The sequence below is a fragment of the Myxocyprinus asiaticus genome, chromosome 44 (genome assembly GCF_019703515.2).
Source record: "Myxocyprinus asiaticus isolate MX2 ecotype Aquarium Trade chromosome 44, UBuf_Myxa_2, whole genome shotgun sequence".
Classification (NCBI taxonomy): domain Eukaryota; kingdom Metazoa; phylum Chordata; class Actinopteri; order Cypriniformes; family Catostomidae; genus Myxocyprinus; species Myxocyprinus asiaticus.
This window is the reverse complement of record NC_059387.1, coordinates 29,214,362-29,233,033: the sequence shown is the minus strand read 5'-3', so window position 1 is coordinate 29,233,033 and position 18,672 is coordinate 29,214,362. Positions and strand designations below refer to the sequence as shown.

Sequence of the window (18,672 nt, the reverse complement as noted above, 5' to 3'; positions counted from 1 at the left end):
AACAATCAGACAAACATTTCAAAAACTCTGATCTTAGAATTATTTTCACCATGGTAAATATTTCAATTCTGCCATTTTCCAAGATATTTCAGTGGTGATGCTGAGCACACAGCGCACCGGAGTCAAAACAACCATCCACTATTTCCATGTGACAACAAACAGATGATCATGAACACTTTCCGTATAGCTTCAGGGAAGCGTAAATAAATAAATTCAATGGAAAGATTCGAAACAACATATTGTTTATGTTTTGTTGTAAATTCAGGAAATGACTGGAATTACATTTCACACACAATGAGTAATCAGTGTGACTGCATGAATGCACATAAACTTAAGTAAATCTTCATAGTAAAGTTGTTTTCTACAGGTTATAAATGTGTTAGTACTGTTATTCAATTCACTATACACTCAAAGATTATTTTAGCCTATTTTTATTTATTTATTTATTTTAAAGATTTACACATTTCAATTTCATAACAAAATTCCATCAAATTAAATTTAGTGTAATGTTTAACAAAATTAAGTAAAACTTAAAATATATATTTTTTTGTTTTATTTTATTAAAGATTACTTAATTCAATTTGATGGAATTTTGTTATACTGAAATGTGTAAATATTTTAAAAAATTGTGTGTATGATGCCTCATAGAATTTTTTATTTTTTATTATTGAATTAAGATTCACATAACATGAGCTGATATTTAGAGTTAATATTGATAGTTAACATTATAATTGACGTTTTAAACTATTATCAATATTAATTAATCATTATAATGCTATTTTAATAGTCTCTACTTGTATTATATTTCAGTATATCACTGTCAGAAATTAACTATTTTTTTAATAGGCAATATTTGCCCCTGATTTTGATTTTTCAGGGGCATTTTTATCTTTATGAGGGCAAATATTCTTTTTTTTTTTTTTTTTTTTTTACCAAATAAAACACTCTGTGTGTCATCCTTTCATGTAAAATGAATTTCAATTTCTTTAAAATACCATTTACAGACTAATTAGTAAGCTATTAGGTTGTTTTCTATAAAATTATATCAAAATCAATTCACATTTTGTATGATCATATATTTTAGCCTAGAATAAAATGACACAAGATGAAACAATCAAAACAGACGAATTAATAAAAAATGTGTGGCCATTTTTAGCCAGAGCCCCCTTTCTGACCCTGCAGTATATTATATTACTGTATATTAGTTAATGTTAAGAGGGTAATTTTTCCAAACGCAAGTAAGTAACTCCTTTTAGTAAAGCTAAAAAGCAAGACACTTAATTACAAAGTAAACTTGAGCACAATTACACAAGTACATCACTGTTCATGCATGTCTTGTGGTCGAAGTAAAATACAGTATGAATGAATGAATACTTTTTAGTGCTACCAGTAGAGGGTGCTGTTTCAAAACGCCTGCTCAAGACTGTCGTATCACGTTTGTCCTCTTTGACTTTCCGTAGTGTCTGTATTGTTGTCAAATGTAGACTGATCTGCTCAAAAGTCTTCTCTGTCTGCTTTCACAGCTGATACTTTCCATATCAGTTTACAAACCCTTTTAAAATATACATTTGCCGGTTGCTCTTATTGAATATGATTATCTACATGTTTTAAGACTCAAACTTAAAGTTTGGTGTCATTAATTCAGTGATAGTAATTCATTTATTAACGTGACTGATGGCATTATTATGTGGAGCGGTGTGTGGTGTCATTCTCGCTGGTGTAATATTAATATCAGTGTTTATTTTGCAGTTTTTTGTGATACCACGGCATGGATCTGAATATAAACCAGGACACAAGGGATCTGTGTCAGTGCTGGTGGTGTCTGGATCAGGTAAGAGCCAAAACCAGACAGGATTGATATTTCTATTATGAGCAGAATTATCATCAGCTGCACCCACAGATGAGTCTGGGTGTTTTTATTTATTTATTATTATTTATTTATTTATTATATGTATTATAATAGATAGAAATAATTTATTAAGATTTTTTTATATTTATAAAAATATTTATAAATTGTATAATAATTATAATTTATTATAATAAATCCCCTCTGATATTATAATAAATATAAACATTATTATTATTATTATTGTATTTATTACTATATTATTTTGATTAATGTACTTTTTTTTTTACTTATTTCTTTGATTGAGCTGCATCTTGCTTTTTAAAACTGTTTTTATATGACGTTTTATTGTTATTATACACTATATTGCCAAAAGTATTCGCTCATCTGCCTTTAGACGCATATGAACTTAAGTGACATCCCATTCTTAATCCATAGGGTTTAATATGATGTCGGCCCATCCTTTGCAGCTATAACAGCTTCAACTCTTCTGGGAAGGCTTTCCACAAGGTTTAGGAGTGTGTTTATGGGAATTTTTGACCATTCTTCCAGAAGCGCATTTGTGAGGTCAGACACTGATGTTGGACGAGAAGGCCTGGCTCGCAGTCTTCGCTCTAATTCATCCCAAAGGTGATCTATCGAGTTGAGGTCAGGACTCTGTGCAGGCCAGTCAAGTTCTTCCACACCAAACTCGCTCATCCATGTCTTTATGGACCTTGCTTTGTGCACTGGTGCGTAGTCATGTTGGAACAGGAAGGGGCCATCCCCAAACTGTTCCCACAGTGTTGGGAGCATGGAATTGTCCAAAATCTCTTGGTATGCTGAAGCATTCAGAGTTCCTTTCACTGGAACTAAGGGGCCAAGCCCAGCTCCTGAAAAACAGCCCCACACCATAATCCCCCCTCCACCAAACTTCACAGTTGGCACAATGCAGTCAGACAAGTACCGTTCTCCTGGCAACCGCCAAACCCAGACTCGTCCATCAGATTGCCAGATGGAGAAGCGTGATTCGTCACTCCAGAGAACGCGTCTCCACTGCTCTAGAGTCCAGTGGCGGCGTGCTTTACACCACTGCATCCGACGCTTTGCATTGCACTTGGTGATGTATGGCTTGGATGCAGCTGCTCGGCCATGGAAACCCATTCCATGAAGCTCTCTACGCACTGTTCTTGAGCTAATCTGAAGGCCACATGAACTTTGGAGGTCTGTAGCGATTGACTCTGCAGAAAGTTGGCGACCTCTGCGCACTATGCGCCTCAGCATCCGCTGACCCCGCGCTGTCATTTTACCTGCATTTTCGAGTTGCTGTCATTCCCAATCGCTTCCACTTTGTTATAATACCACTGACAGTTGACTGTGGAATATTTAGTAGTGAGGAAATTTCACAACTGGACTTGTTGCACAGGTGGCATCCTTTCACAGTACCACACTGGAATTCACTGAGCTCCTGAGAGCGGCCCATTCTTTCACAAATGTTTGTAGAAGCAGTCTGCATGCCTAGGTGCTTCATTTTATACACCTGTGGCCATGGAAGTGATTGGAACACCTGAATTCAATTATTTGGATGGGTGATCGAATACTTTTGGCAATATAGTGTATAATGCTTTATAGTTATTATTATTATAGATGCAAAAATTATTATATTTAATAATATTTATTTTTTATATTTAGCATGCCTTTCTTAACTTGTTTTAGAGCTACTAGCTTAAAAATGGCTTTTTAAATTATATTTATTGTTATTTTAGGTATTATTATTATTATGCCTTGTTTACTATTTCTTTGCTTTCTCTTTTTATCCATTAGGAGGACACATGACAGAAATAATCTGTTTGATGGGGAGTCTTATAGACAAATGGAAAAAATGAGTGAAGAGAAGATCAGAGCATTTGAAGCAAAGAAAAGTGGTTCTGCATTGTTTGCTGAAATATACTTGCAAAATAAATAATTTGACTCAATTGCTTTTTTTTTTTTTTCATCAGTGTGCAATGTCTTCTTTTGACCAGCGGATGGCAGAAGATCCTACTTAAAGACGCTTACCTACTCTAAACCTGCATCCTTACATTAGGCTTAACTCCTAACCATAAGTCACCACCACTTTATCAGTTAATTAAATGTTAGTCGGTCAGTCTTATTCCCTCATTCAGTTAGCTGCATAATGTTGTGTTGCTTAAAGGGACTGTTTACCTTAAAATGAAAATTCTGTCATCATTTATTCACTGTCATGTTGTTCCAAACCCATCTGACTTTCTCTCTTCCACGGAATGCAAAATAAGATGTTATCCTCAGTTACCATGTCATGCAGGTGTGAAACCACATAAGGATGAGTATATGAGACAAAATGTTTCTTTTTGGGTGAACTATCCCTTTAATATTCTCATCACAACTATACCATTTGTCACATACATTTTCTGTTTAAATGACAGTTCACTGGATTCCTCACAGTCGTGAGGTACGTCAGTCATGTGCTCTGAAGTCCTCTGTCCTGTTGGTCTTCAGACTCCAGCCGGATATTGTGGGTTGTCTTCCCCCCCCCCCAATCATGTCCTTATTAAGTATTCATTTCCTCTGTTCAGGATGTCTGTGTAATGCCCTCCAGGAAAAGAAAATTCATAAAATATTTATGAAGGAAATCATGCCTATGGGCAGCCCAGCTCTATTTTGAATCAAAAAGTGCACTTTTCTTGTAAATACTAATACATTTTAAAGTTTTGAATTTAAGTAGATTAGAAAAGTGATATATATACATCATTAATTGATTCCTTCATGTAAATTATGTACATTTGTTTTGACCAAATTTTTTTGTTTCATTAATGTACCATATTGCTCAGTAATATTCAATGCCGTTTCTAAACAACATTTCTCAAAATGTGCGTCTTAAATTTTTTTACTCAAAAAAGAAAGTTCTCTGATCGTTTACTCACCCTCATGCCATCCCAGATGAGTATGACATTTACATCTGCTGAACACAAAGATTTTTATAATTATATTTCAGCTCTGTAGGTCCATACAGTGCATGTGAATGGTGAACAGAACTTTGAAGCTCCAAAAAGCACATAAAGGCAGCATAAACCTTACATAGGACTCCAGTGGTTTAATCCATGTATTCAGAAGTGATATGATAGGTGTGGGTGAGAAACAGGTCAATATTTAAGTCCCTTTGTTTTTTAACCATAAATCTACACTTTTACATTCTTTTTTTTTTTTTTTTTTTGGCAATTAACATTCTTCTTGCATATCGCCACATACTGGGCAGGGAGAAGAATTTATAGTAAGAAGGACTTAAATATTAATATGTTTCTCACCCACACCTATCATATCGATATGGATTTAACCACTGGGGTCTAAGGGATTACTTTAATGCTGCCTTTATGTGCTTTTTTTGAGCTTCTGAATTTTGGTACTCATTCACTTGCATTGTATGGACCTACAGAGCTGAGAAATTCTTCTAAAAACCTTAATTTGTGTTCAGCAGAAGAAAGAAAGTCATGCACATCTCGGATGGCATGAGGGTGAGTAAATGATGAGAGAATTTTCATTTTTGGGTGAACTATCCCTTTAATACTGTGGTGTCTGTCGTACAGCTAATAACCTAGAGAATTCCAGCATCCTGCTTATTGTTTTGTACAACATAGCTTTATGTAAATATCTCCACCCTCTTTTATTTACAATTCAGATCATATCTGTGAAATCTAGCCCAAAATGCACACCTTCAAAGACTTTCTAAACACATGAAAGCCTGTTAAAACTGCCTTGAATTCCCAAAAACCTAGTTATTAACTCTGTTTTGCACTCTGTCATTCCACATTCCATACAGCAGCACCAGTGAAAGTTTAAGTAGGTGATTGAGGCCTTTTTTCCTTCAGCAGGTGATAAGACTATCACATTACTGCTGCAAGACTATCTGCTGTATAAACAAACCCTAATCCTGCTGTTTGTCAGCGTCTCTTCAGCAAGAGAAAGACAGATAAAAACAGACTGAGGGAGAGAGGCATGGAAAACACTGAATTGGAGGGGGGTTGAATTAGTAAAAGAGAGAGATGGACTGCGTTTAAGCCGTTTTTCGGGAATGCAGAGTAATCTAGGGCCCCTCTCTCCTCCTCCTGTGGTTGTGTAATGAAGGGTTTTGTGAGGAGCCACGGAGGGGTCTTGTTCTCGGGATGTGGCGAGACCTTACTGGCTCCTCAGCCCAGCTGCTCAACTCCTCAAGGGGGTGGGACTAAGCAGCATCAAGTTTCTGTGTTGCCAGGTGACCAGCCGAGGGGAGGCAGAGCATGACTAAGTAGCCTGTGCTGCAGTACTCGAGCTGTGGAGGCTGTTACTGGCATCCACACTACTATTCTAATAACCTCTAAATAGCACCCTCTCTCGCTATGACATCATTTTCCACTTTTAACATCATGCTAGTTTTCTAGAAAGTGAAAGAACCATTTTGGGCTTATAATATCATTTATATACACGTGTGTGTATATATGTGTGTGTGTGTATCAGTTGTCACATTAGTTTCATGTTATGAGAGTGTAGACAAACTTCTTGTGTTGATTCTTGAGATTTTGACATTAGTTTTGTAAATATCAAAAATACTTATAATGGTCAAAAAATTGCAAGTGTGAACCAATAAAGTATTTTTGGAGCAATAAATCAGTGTGCGGACACTTACCAATTTTTTCTTTGTTGATTGCATCGTGTCTTGCACCAGTGCCCAAATCAGATTGGATGTGCATACCTTTTTTCTTCATTTTTCTTTATCACATTACACTTCAACATTACATCATTACACTTTGAAATTAATTAGAGATGATCAACAGAATGTCCTCAACACAAATGTACCATTTTATTTTATTTTTTCTTTATTAAAACTGACATAATCACTCACTTCCCCTAAAACCACCTATCATCAGAACATAACTTTATATGTTACATATTATAAATATATTTTTTTTAATTATTATTAAATGTAAGATTTATATTTCCATTTTTATGCATCTTGAAAAAATAACATTACTAGTAGTTTGTAGAAAGAAAAAAAAAAAACCTTTTTTTAGAAGGTTCCACTGCTTCACAGTGCCCATACATTCTGGTCATTGTCACCAGATATGAAAACATTTTTAAAATCTGTTAATATCTAAGTCAGCCTTCATCTTGAAGGTCCTCTTTCCATATATCACCTGCTTTGCATTAAGCAAGGTCACACATAGTATGGTAGTAGAGATGATGGAGGCATTGGATGTATTTGCAGGCTTTAATGAAGAACAATAAAGAACCAAACAAGCTATACACTAACATATGAATGTTACACAGAGGAGAACTAACCATGAATGAACAAAACTGGAGGGTATTTATACACAAAAGGAACTAATGAGGGAATGGAAGACAGGTGAGGATGATGAGGAACAGATGGAAGTGATGAGGGCAGTGAATTCTGGGAGATGTAGTCCAGGGGAAAATTTTAAAATAAGAGTCCTTGGAAAACATGAGGGAGACAGACTGTGACACACTGGCTCTGATAAGTTTTATAGATTTTATTAAGTTTACTCTAGGTAATTGTGTCACAACCAAATTGTTAAGAACCTCATTATAAGTTGGTTCTATTAGTAGCTAGCAGCACTAGAAAAACAAAAAGGCTACTTCCAACATAGTCTCACGATGACTCCTAATAATTCATAAGAGATGGCGAAATCGTAAGATATCATACAACTTGGCTTGTACGAAAAAAGCTATGACTTTCATTCCCATAGAGACCAACCATTCAACAAACAGAATTTCAAATCGATACAGTACTGGCATTACATTTTAGCTAGCCTCCTATCCAACAATTTATTTTAAGAAAGGAAACGTCAGTCTGGGGGACGGAGCTTTAACTTCTATCAAAAGATTATGGGAGAAAGATTTAAACTTGGTATTGGAGGAGGGAGTGTGGGCTAGGATTTAAAAAAACATGAAGTCTACATCTAGAGATGCAAGGGTGCGCCTTATGCAATTCAAAATTTTACATTGATTCTATTGGACCCCCTTTAGATTGTATTGGCTTGGTCTTAAAGTCACACCCACCTGCTGGCGATGTCAATTAGAAGATGGAGACACAACCCATGTTTTTTTGGTGGTGTGTTAAGATCCAAGAATTTTGGTTGAAGGTTCAGAGTATTATGTGTGATGTATTGGGCACTCAAATTTCATTTTGCCCCAGACTCTGTATTTTAGGCGATGGGGCGGTCATCAATATAGAGAATAAGCACATAAAAAATTTGGTCCTAACCAGCGTCATGATCGGCAGACAAATAGTTTTAAGGGGATGGAAGTCGGCTGGAGCGCCCCAGTTTCAGGAATGGTGCTTGGAGATGGGGAGGGTGGCGGCTTTTGAAGAAGGATCATCTAGAAGACTGGGGAATTTAGATTTGTTTGTGGGGAAATGGGGCAAATATCTGCCGTTTTTGGAGGGCTCTCGGGCAGTAATAGTAGAGGTTAAGTATTGATTCTGTTTGGTTATGTTTTGCTTTTCTTTGTTTAATATATGAATCAATAAAAATACAAATAAAATTATCACAGAAGAAAGGAAACGTCTGTGAAAATATTTGGGTGCTCATTCCATATTTATTTATGCAATAAAAATGACTGATGTCTGTTAATAACCTGTAATTCCTCATCTAGTTGTAAACCTAGATGTTTTCTTCCCTTGTAAGCTGTTATTTGAGCTCGTTTTAGGCGTTAAACTTCAGAACAAATCATAATAATATCTTTCGTCAGTTCATTTATTTTTCTCTGTGGGAATAATAGTCATACGATTTTGTATGAACAAACTCGATTTTGTACGAGCCAACTATTCGTTTTTTTCCGATTTTGCCATCTCAAACTATTATCATGAGTTGTTATGAGACTGGGTTGGCTACTTCAACTTCATTTAAATCATGTGTGATGTGTTTTTAGAATCTTACAGATTTAAATAGCCAAATATATGCCTTAAATCTAATAATTTTTGTTCAGTACATATTTATTTGTAATGTGAGATTACAATATGAGTACCAGGTGGCCTTTGATTCACCACTGGACCGCAAAAGCAGGATTTCCTTTTTAGTCCTGCAGACAATGTGTAAGATCTTCTTTATGGGGTCCAGCACCCCCATTGTGTCTGGGCCGTGAGGGAGCGTCCTTTAACTTGATTCAAATTTCAGCTGTTTTTTTTTTTTAACCAAACTTGAGCATTTCAGTGATGGACCAGGGCCCGCTTGTCCACATTTCAGAGCGGAATTGGGGGAAATGGGGGGTCAAGTCTGGAAACCGGAGGTGAAGAGGGGGAGCATTGAGTCCTCCTATAGCCGTAAAAGGAAATAAGCACGTCATGAGCATGCACAGACTCCAGATGTGTCAGCACATGCCAGGAGTCTGATGTCGAGCATCATTTCAGCCTACTTCTGCATGCTGTGAGGAGAAGTTAGTGAATACTACCTTTTATTATTTATGGCCAGTGAAAATAGGTTATGCAAGTCTGATAAGCTTGCTCCTGTGTAGCTTTACTCTATGATAATTATAGGTGAAGTCTGTCATTTTGTCGATGTTAGAATATCTTCTAACTATTTTCCATATAGAAAAATATAATTTTTAGAATAGAACCTCTATTTTCTTTTGTCCAAGCTTAAAATCCAGAGACAATTATATGCAAGTCATTAGTAGGTTGATTTCCCCCAAATTTTAAAAACTGTGGCTCTGTGGCACAATCAAACATTGCGTGTCCCAAATGAGGCACTATACACTTTGCACTTACAATATAAACTATGTACTCAACCATGTTGTGTATGAATTTTAAAAGTGTAGTACAGTCCCAAATGGAACACTTAATGGATTTCTACTACATGGAAGCACTCGCCGTTTAACAGCTGACAGAAGTGACGTTTCAAACACATGCAGTACATGTTGCCACTAGCTTTAGCGCATTAGCCAACCTCAGTTCAACACTTGCATGTCAAACAATGTGCATACTCAAACAGGGTGGGGTGATGGGAAAGCTTTCAACTTATATTTGAAAGGTCCTGTCTCCACTACATTTTGGCTAGAAGCTAAATTTTCCATTGTTTACGATTGTTTCGTCAGACTGGAAACGCAGCCAGGAAACTTGCCCCTTCCGCTACATACAGCAACGCTAGTGGCACAGAAATTACACAATTTACCTTTAATAAATATTCATTTCCATTGTTTTTTAACTAAAGAGAAACATTCTGTTAACTTAAAAATTAGCTTGCAAAAAATAAACAGGTTGATATTTTGACATTTGATGTTTTAGCGAGATTTTGCAAATAGAAAGCTGCTTTTTACAATCTATATGTCAGAAAAATGGATTCCATTTCCAAAAAAGTTAAAAACAATTTAAAGAATTCCCTCCATTCCACAGATCCAGCTTTTTCTTCTGTCGAAAAAACGGGGAGGAGTTTTTGTGGGGGTGGGGTGGTTTGTATGATTTACAAAAACAATAACGGGGGCCTGAACATTGTATGGTGGACGTATTCTCACATTCCAGAGCGACTCCTTACTGTTCCTCAGAGTCGTCACGTTGGTTGTGTTTGACTTTGTACCCCAGTGCTTCAGCTCCATATGTTTCATTTTAGCCTTATTTGGAAATTGTTAGGGAGCGCAATGGATGGATCCACAGATATTTAATCTATTTTTCTGCATGCTTTGATGGAAGATAGTGATGGATTGATCATGAAACATACTGAGATATACATGTAGATAAATAATGCTAATTTAGAGGCAATTTTCAGTTTAGTTAGTCTGTAATCATAAATGAAAATATCCATTATCAAACCCATGAAACAACAGAAATAATCATATACACTGAAATAAATAAAAATACATATATACTGTATATATATATATAGAGAGAGAGAGAGAGAGAGAGAGAGAGAGAGAGATGTTTAGTTTTATATAAGCTGCCATTTTAATTATTTTATTACAAAAGTCTGTCTTTCTGTGTATTTTTGTTTATTCTGACCTTAGTGTTAATACTGTTTGACCTCTTAAATATATATATATATTTTTTTCCACTTTCTATGGTTTTCTCATATATATATACACTGGCAGCCAAAAGTTTGGAATAATGGACAGATTTTGCTGTTTCGGAAGGAAATTGGTACTTTAATTCACCAAAGTGGCATTCAACTGATCACAAAGTATAGTCAGGACATTACTGATGTAAAATACAGCACCATCACTATTTGAAAAATGTAATTTTTGATCAAATATAGACAGGCCCCATTTCCAGCAGCCATCACTCCAACACCTTATCTTTGAGTAATCATGCTAAATTGCTAATTTGGTACTAGAAAATCACTTGCCATTATATCAAACACAGCTGAAAGCTATTTAGTTCATTAAACGAAGCTTAACTTTGTCTTTGTGTTTGTTTTTGAGTTGTCACAGTAAGCAATAGACTGGCATGTTTTAAGGTCAAAATTAGGTCAAAAATGGCAAAAAAAGAAACAGCTTTCTTTAGAAACTCGTCAGTCAATCATTGTTTTGAGGAATGAAGGCTATACAATGCTTGAAATTGCCAAAACTGATTTGATTTCATACAAAGGTGTACACTACAGTCTTCAAAGGCAAAGGACAACTGGCTCTAACAAGGACGGAAAGAGATGTGGAAGGCCAGATGTACAACTAAACAAAAGGATAAGTACATCAGAGTCTCTACTTTGAGAAATAGACGCCCTGTGGGATCAGCTAGACTGTAAGGTGCGTGAGAAGTGCCCGACAAGACAGCCACATCTATGGCAAGTGCTACAGGAAGTGTGGGGTGAAATGTCACCTGAGTATCTGGACAAACTGACAGCTAGAATGCCAAGGATCTGCAAAACTGTCATTGCTGCACGTGGAGGATTTTTTGATGAGAACTCTTTGAAGTAGTTTAAGAAGTTCTGAAAATTTTTTCCAAATTGTAATAGTAATTTTTCACGTTATTAATGTCCTGACTATACATTGTGATCTGTTGAATGCCACTTTGGTGAATTAAAGTACCAATTTCTTTCCAAAAGAGCAACACTTTGTACATTATTCCAAACTTTTGGCCGCCAGTGTATATACACTAATTAACCAAACCCACAGCATTTGCATTTATCTCATTTTCTGTTTATGTTTGGGAAGTTTTGCTACTGATACTGTTCAGTCAACCTTCTACTGTGTTGCTGTTTAACTCAGAACAAACTTGTCTGTATTTCCAACACCTGCTGTCTGGTCTGTGCTGACTCATCTCAGGTCCAGGAAAGGAAATAACAATAACTGGTAACAGTTCAACCTCCTAGAGCTGCTCTGTATGAAGTGGCATAATATATTCGCCACACCTTTGTGACCTCATAAATAATTACGCCTCAGCATCTGTGCATGATGTTTCCCTCTGGCATCCTCATCTCTCTGCAGCTGTGACACAAAGACGACTCACCATGACAGGCATTAATGACTATTAACCCTTGATAAGACCTTTGAAATTAAAACATTAGTGTTTAATCCCCCACTGGCTTAAAATTATATATAATTTGCTCGTTTTGGAACAAAACTAACATTTTGTTTCAATGAATGTCAAGAAAATTTCATACAGATTTCATTTTAAAGTTTTATATGTGTTTGGGATTGTTAACCTAAAGACTTTCTCTTTTCGGAAAATGCGGAAGATGCCAAAAAGGAATCACCCATGTAATATCAGGCTTTCACTGTCAGGCTTCAACTTCTCCATCCCTTTTTACACAAAGAGAGACTTGAGAAACAAGCTGTTTTCACTAATGCACATTTACAGTTTTCCTAAAGATCGCTCCACTGTTGCGACGGCCCAAAGATGAAGGTTTTCTGACCCATTATTTATTTCTTGTTGAAAGTTCACATAATGCCCATTTAAATTTGCACCATTCTGATGACAGATTAAAATAACGCTCTGACATCCTGGCCTGTGTCCATTCCAAACACTATCCAATCTCAGTAAACAATCCAACAGCCCTTAAGAGCTGAAGTCAGCGTCTCTCTGTTGGGTGACAGTGATCTCATACCCTGAAGGGAATTTGCAGGTGTGTGTAAAGTGTAAACACGACCGAGACAGATCATACTTCCCAGCCCTTCCTCATCACCCACTTCCTCATCTCTAACTGTTGTTAGGCATTTGGGCTCCGATTTCTGGGTGAAATATCCACAGAGGGGCACCAAAAGCGAGTTGTGAAGCGAGTTGTTTTCAGCTGTACAGGCTTTAATACAGTGAAGAGGAATGCGTGTTTTATAAACTGTACCCCCCAATCCTAACCCTAAGCCTAGCAATCAGTGGAGTAAAAATTTAATCTTAGGGGAAAAAATGCAACCTCTGAATTACACTTGTCCCTGATTATGCGAACACGTTTACTACACGGGATCTGAATCCTGGTCTCCCACGCTGCTGACACAATGGCATCCACTTGCGACACAACTGAAATTAAACATACTGAAGCCAATTATACACTGATCAGCCACAACATTAAAACCACCTGCCTAATATTGTGAAGGTCCCCTTCGTGCCGCCAAAACAGCACCAACCCACATCCCAGAATAGCATTCTGAGATGCTATTCTTCTCACCACAATTGAACAGAGTGGTTATCTGAGTTACCGTAGACTTTGTCAGTTCAAACCAGTCTGGCCATTCTCCCTTGACCTCTCTCATCAACAAGGCATTTCCATCCACAGAACTGCCGCTCACTGGATGTTTTTTGTTTTTGGCACTATTCTGAGTACATTCTAGAGACTGTTGTGTGTGAAAATCCCAAGAGATCAGCAGTTGCAGAAATACTCAAACCAGCCCGTCTGGCATCAATAATCATCCATGCGATTATCTAATCAGCCAATCGTGTGGCAGCAGTGCATAAAATCATGCAGAAACGGGTCAGGAGCTTCAGTTAATGTTCACATCAACCATCAGAATGGGGAAAAATTGGATCTCAGTGATTTGGACCGTGGCATGATAGTTGGTGCCAGATGGGCTGGTTTGAGTATTTCTGTAACTGCTGATCTCCTGGGATTTTCACAACCACAACAGTCTCTACAATTTACTCTGAATGGTGCCAAAAACAAAAAACATTGCAGTTCTGTGGATGGAAATGCCTTGTTGATGAGAGAGTCTACAGAGAATGGCCAGACTGGTTCAAACTGACAAAATCTACTGTAACTCGTATAACCACTCTGTACAATTGTGGTGAGAAGAATAGCATCTCAGAATGCTATTCTGAGATACAGGTTGGCATTAATTTGGTGGCACGAGGGGGACCTACACAATATTAGGCAGGTGGTTTTAATGTTGTGGCTGATCAGTGAATATACATATAATATCTTTCAATTTGAATTATAATATTATATATATATATATATATATATATATATATATATATATATATATATATATATATATATTTATTTATTTATTTATTTTTTTTTAATTCAGATTGAAATATATTGCATTATTGTTGCAGGTGAGTAAAGTTTTGATTAGACAAAAAAAAAAATTGGCTTTAGAAGTCATGATACTATTGTTAATTTTATACCTAGATCATTGAACAAGCCTACAGTGGACAGTAATCCATTTTGCAATGGAGTACGTCCATCTGTCCTTTTCTTACAGGATGCGTAAGAACAGTTGAAAGTACTTCAACATTTTACAAATCGCTTTTCAAGATCCATGCATTCTGTTGAGCTTCATCTAGCTGTCAAGCTCGCATTCTATTGCTGCGCTGCTTGTTAGGTTTTTTGAGGCGCTTTGACCGGCCTCTGCTGACGTGGCACATGAAAACACAGTTACATGTGCTTCAAGCTTGTATTGCTCTGGTGGTTGGAAAATGCATACTTTTATTATGGAATTTACGTACAGGCCAGTGAATGTGATTAATTGTGTTAATATTTAACGCATAATTTTTTATATAATTAATCACACTAAATTAACATGTGAAATCGACAGCCCTTTTAACAACTGAAACATACGTGAGTGGAAACGGCCCTCACCTCTGTTGATGGTCTCACTTGACACAGTTCAGTTGTTGTCCACAGTTCTTGCCTCGTATCACTTTCAGCTCAGAGCAGACAGAGGCTGGATTTTTCCAGAGTTAATGTGTCTGAGCAGTCGGTGTAAGATGATTTCTCCAGACCCCGTGGCTCGTCTCCATCTTAGTCTAACTGCCTTCCTGTGCCGTGCTTTATGTCTCCAGAACTGAACCAGAAAGCTTGTGTTTCTCTGACTCTGAAGACTAAGCACTTTAGGGCATATTTCTGCTGATGCATTACCTATTTTAGACATTAATAATTTTACAGACCTGTCTATTTGATCAAATATGTTTGAGTGAATTTCAGGTGCTGTGTAATGTGCCTGGTACATGTGTCCCACTATGTGCTGCTGGGTTGCTCCTGGGCATTCTGTGCCTGAAAAGGGTCCTTATTGTCTATGTGGAGAGCATCTATCATGTGGAGACGCTTTCTCTATCTGGAAAGATCCTTTACTGACTACTTTTTTGTGCAGTGGGCACCACTGAAAGACAAATACCCAAAGTCTGTTTACTTGGGGAGATTGGTATGAGGAGAAATTGTGCAAAAAAATAGCCAAAAATTACATATATTTTAATATTGTTCTTCACAGTGAAACTGTGATGTGTTTCATTCCTGTGCAGTTAATGATGTGCTAAATAAACAGATGTATGTTAGATCTCAAGGTTGTCTGGTTTTAACTCAAGAGGATGGGCTGATGAGATGCTATCAGACCAGTTCTACTCCCTAGAAATGTCAACAAAACTGAACCGAAGGTTTTACACAATATATACACTCCATATCGGGTGTTCCAATTTCTCCCACTGAAATTGACCCGTCTCTGGTTCTATTCAGCTGCAGGCCTGCCCAAACTCCCAAATGGGCCCCTGAAAACTTATATCTAATGGGCCCCACTTCAGTCTGGTTCAGAGAGAGATGCATGTGCCGTTATATGTTGGAGCGCCGGTATTTGCAATGCACGTGTGCGATCTCCGCCGGGCAATCTCCGCCGGGCAATATCTGGACGTCATAGCACTATCAGGGGTGTTAATCTATCTCTCTTGGGCCCCTCTCAGTGGCTGGGCCCCTGAAAGCTGTCCCCTTTTTCCCCCCTTATGGGCGGCCCTGTTCAGTTGTTAAGCTCTTGAAGATTTGATGATGGACAAGCAGCAGGTCACAACTGTAGTTTTTGTGCAATGGCATGTCAAACTCATTGTGTTGTTATTTCTATATCCTGAGACAGCACTCCTATAAAATAAACCTAAATACTGTAGGTAGAAGGTGTCTTTTCAGACAAGTCCATGCAGGTAACTTAGTAATTTCTTGCTCAGCATTAAGTCTGCCCTCACCTGTGATGTTTTTGAACAGCTGTAAATGGATGATCCCATTAGACATGTCTGGTATGTGACATCATTTATTACATGGCTATAAACATTGAGAAACTTGTGGTGGCAACACACAATATATTTGTACAATTACAACTGTAATTGAAAGACAAACGTTAGCAGCAGTAATTGTTTCTTATGACTGGTTTCGCCGATTAAGTTTGTTGAAGAGGGAGGTAAAGACCTAATACCAATCATACAAGTGATTCAGTCTAAGAGAGATGATTCGAGATTGAAACTGGAATTGCACTTCTCTCAGTTCATTAACAAAACAGAACTTTTAACAGGTCCATGAAATGTTGAACTCTCTTTTGCAAGCATGTAAAAAATGTTCTTGTTTTTTAATTCATAAGTGTTGCATTACAGTGTTGCCTTTGATTTCTTCAAGAGACTTTCAATATCTAATAAAACATGTTGAGATGTTAGATTAAACACATGGCAAAGCTCCAAATAGGCAGCTATTTTGGTGTTCTGTTTAAGCTTAAATATGTAATTTATTAGAAAAATTCACTAAAATGCAACAACATAGAGAAAAACAAAGTGGAGCACGTCTTCACGTCGTCATTTCCTTGTTTACACAGAACAGATTGAGCTACGGAGAGATATTGATCTCCATTGACAAAGCATCATGATAATATGATGTCAGATGAAAATTATACTGTATATATACACTGATGAGCCAACACATTATGACCACCTGCCTAATATGCTGTTGGTCCTCCACGTGCCGCCAAAACAGCGCTGACCCGCTGACACATGGACACTACAAGTCCCCTGAAAGTGTCCTGTGGTATCTGGCACCAAGACATTTGCAGCAGATCCTTCAAGTCCTGTAAGCTGCGAGATGGCGTCGCAGTGGATTGGACTTGTTGGTCCAGGACATCCCACAGATGCTCAATCGGATTAAGATCTGGGGAATTTGGAGGCCAGGGCAACACCTTCATCATGTTCCTCAAATCATTCTCGAACAATGTGCAGTGTGGCAGGGCACAGTATCCTGTTGAAAGAGGCCACTGCCATCAGGGAATACATAGCCATGAAGGGGTGTACCTGGTCTGCAACAATGTTTAGGTATGTGGCATGTGCAAATTGACGTCCACATGGCCGGACCCAGGGTTTCCCAGCAGAACGTTGCCCAGAGCATCACAATCCCTTCACCAGCTTGCGGTCTTCCCACAGTGCATCCTGGTTCCATCACTTCCCCAGGTCAACGGTGCACACGTACATGGCCGTCCACGTGAAGTAAAAGAAAACAGGACTCATCGGACCAGACGACCTTCTTCCACTGTTCCAAGATCCAGTTCCGATGGTCACGTGCCCATTGAGGTGCTTTCGATGGTGGACAGGGGTCTTCATGGGCACTCTGACCAGTCTGCGGCTACGTAGCCCTGTACGCAGCAGAGTGTGATGCACTGTGTGTTTTTGACACATCCTCCCATAACCATCATTACAATTTTCAGTGACTTGTGCCACAGTAGACCTTCTTTCTGTTCGGACCATACGGGATAGCCTTCAATGCTCTCGTGCATCGATGAGCCTTGGACCCCCAACACCCTCTCCCCAGTTTGTCCCTCCTCAGACCACTGTCGGTAGGTACTCACCACTGCTGACCGGGAGCACTCCACAAGCCTTGCCATTTCAGAGATGCTCTGACCCAGTCCTCTGGCCAAAACAATCTGGCCCTTGTCAAAGTCGCTCAGGTCTGTACTGCTGCCCATTTCTCCTGCATTCAACATGTTGACAATGAGAACTGATTGTTAGTTTACCATCTAATCTACCCAGACTCTTGACATGTGGCCTTGTTAGGAGATGATCAATGTTATTCGCTTCACCTGTGAGTGGTCATAATGTTTTGGCTCATCAGTGTGTATATATATATATATATATATATATATATATATATGTATATATATATATACAACAGTTAGTTCCGGTCCTCGAATCTGATTGGATGAAAGACGTTCCATGAGTACTGATGTCTCAGAACATCACTGTTTCTATCACTCCGCTTGTGTTCGTGCCGTTCTATACTAAAGTGTAAGCAGTGCAGATTTGTAAAAAGCTAGGTGTGTCTCTTTACATTATTTTCAGAATGGCATTCTGAGATGCTATTCTTCTCACCAAAATTTTACAGAGCGGTTATCTGAGTTACTGTAGACTTTGTCAGTTCGAACCAGTCTAGCCATTGTCTGTTGACCTCTCTCATCAACAAGGCATTTCCATCCACAGATCTGCCCCTCACTGGATATTTTTTGTTTTTGGCACCATTGGGCTGGTTTGAGTATTTCTGTAATTGCTGATCTCCTGGGATTTTCACACACAACAGTCTCAAGAGTTTACTCTGAATGGCGCCAAAAACAAAAAACATCCAGTGAGGGGCAGTTCTGTGGACGGAAATGCCTTGTTGATGAGAGAGGTCAACAGAGAATGGCCAGAA

The 18,672-nt window shown here is 38.0% G+C and overlaps 1 pseudogene; it reads left to right on the top strand.

Annotated features, from left to right (window-relative positions):
* Window positions 1–1,466: 1,466 nt before the first annotated feature.
* On the top strand, window positions 1,467–15,403 carry LOC127434480 (UDP-N-acetylglucosamine transferase subunit ALG14 homolog; annotated as a pseudogene).
* The last annotated feature ends 3,269 nt before the right edge of the window (window positions 15,404–18,672 follow it).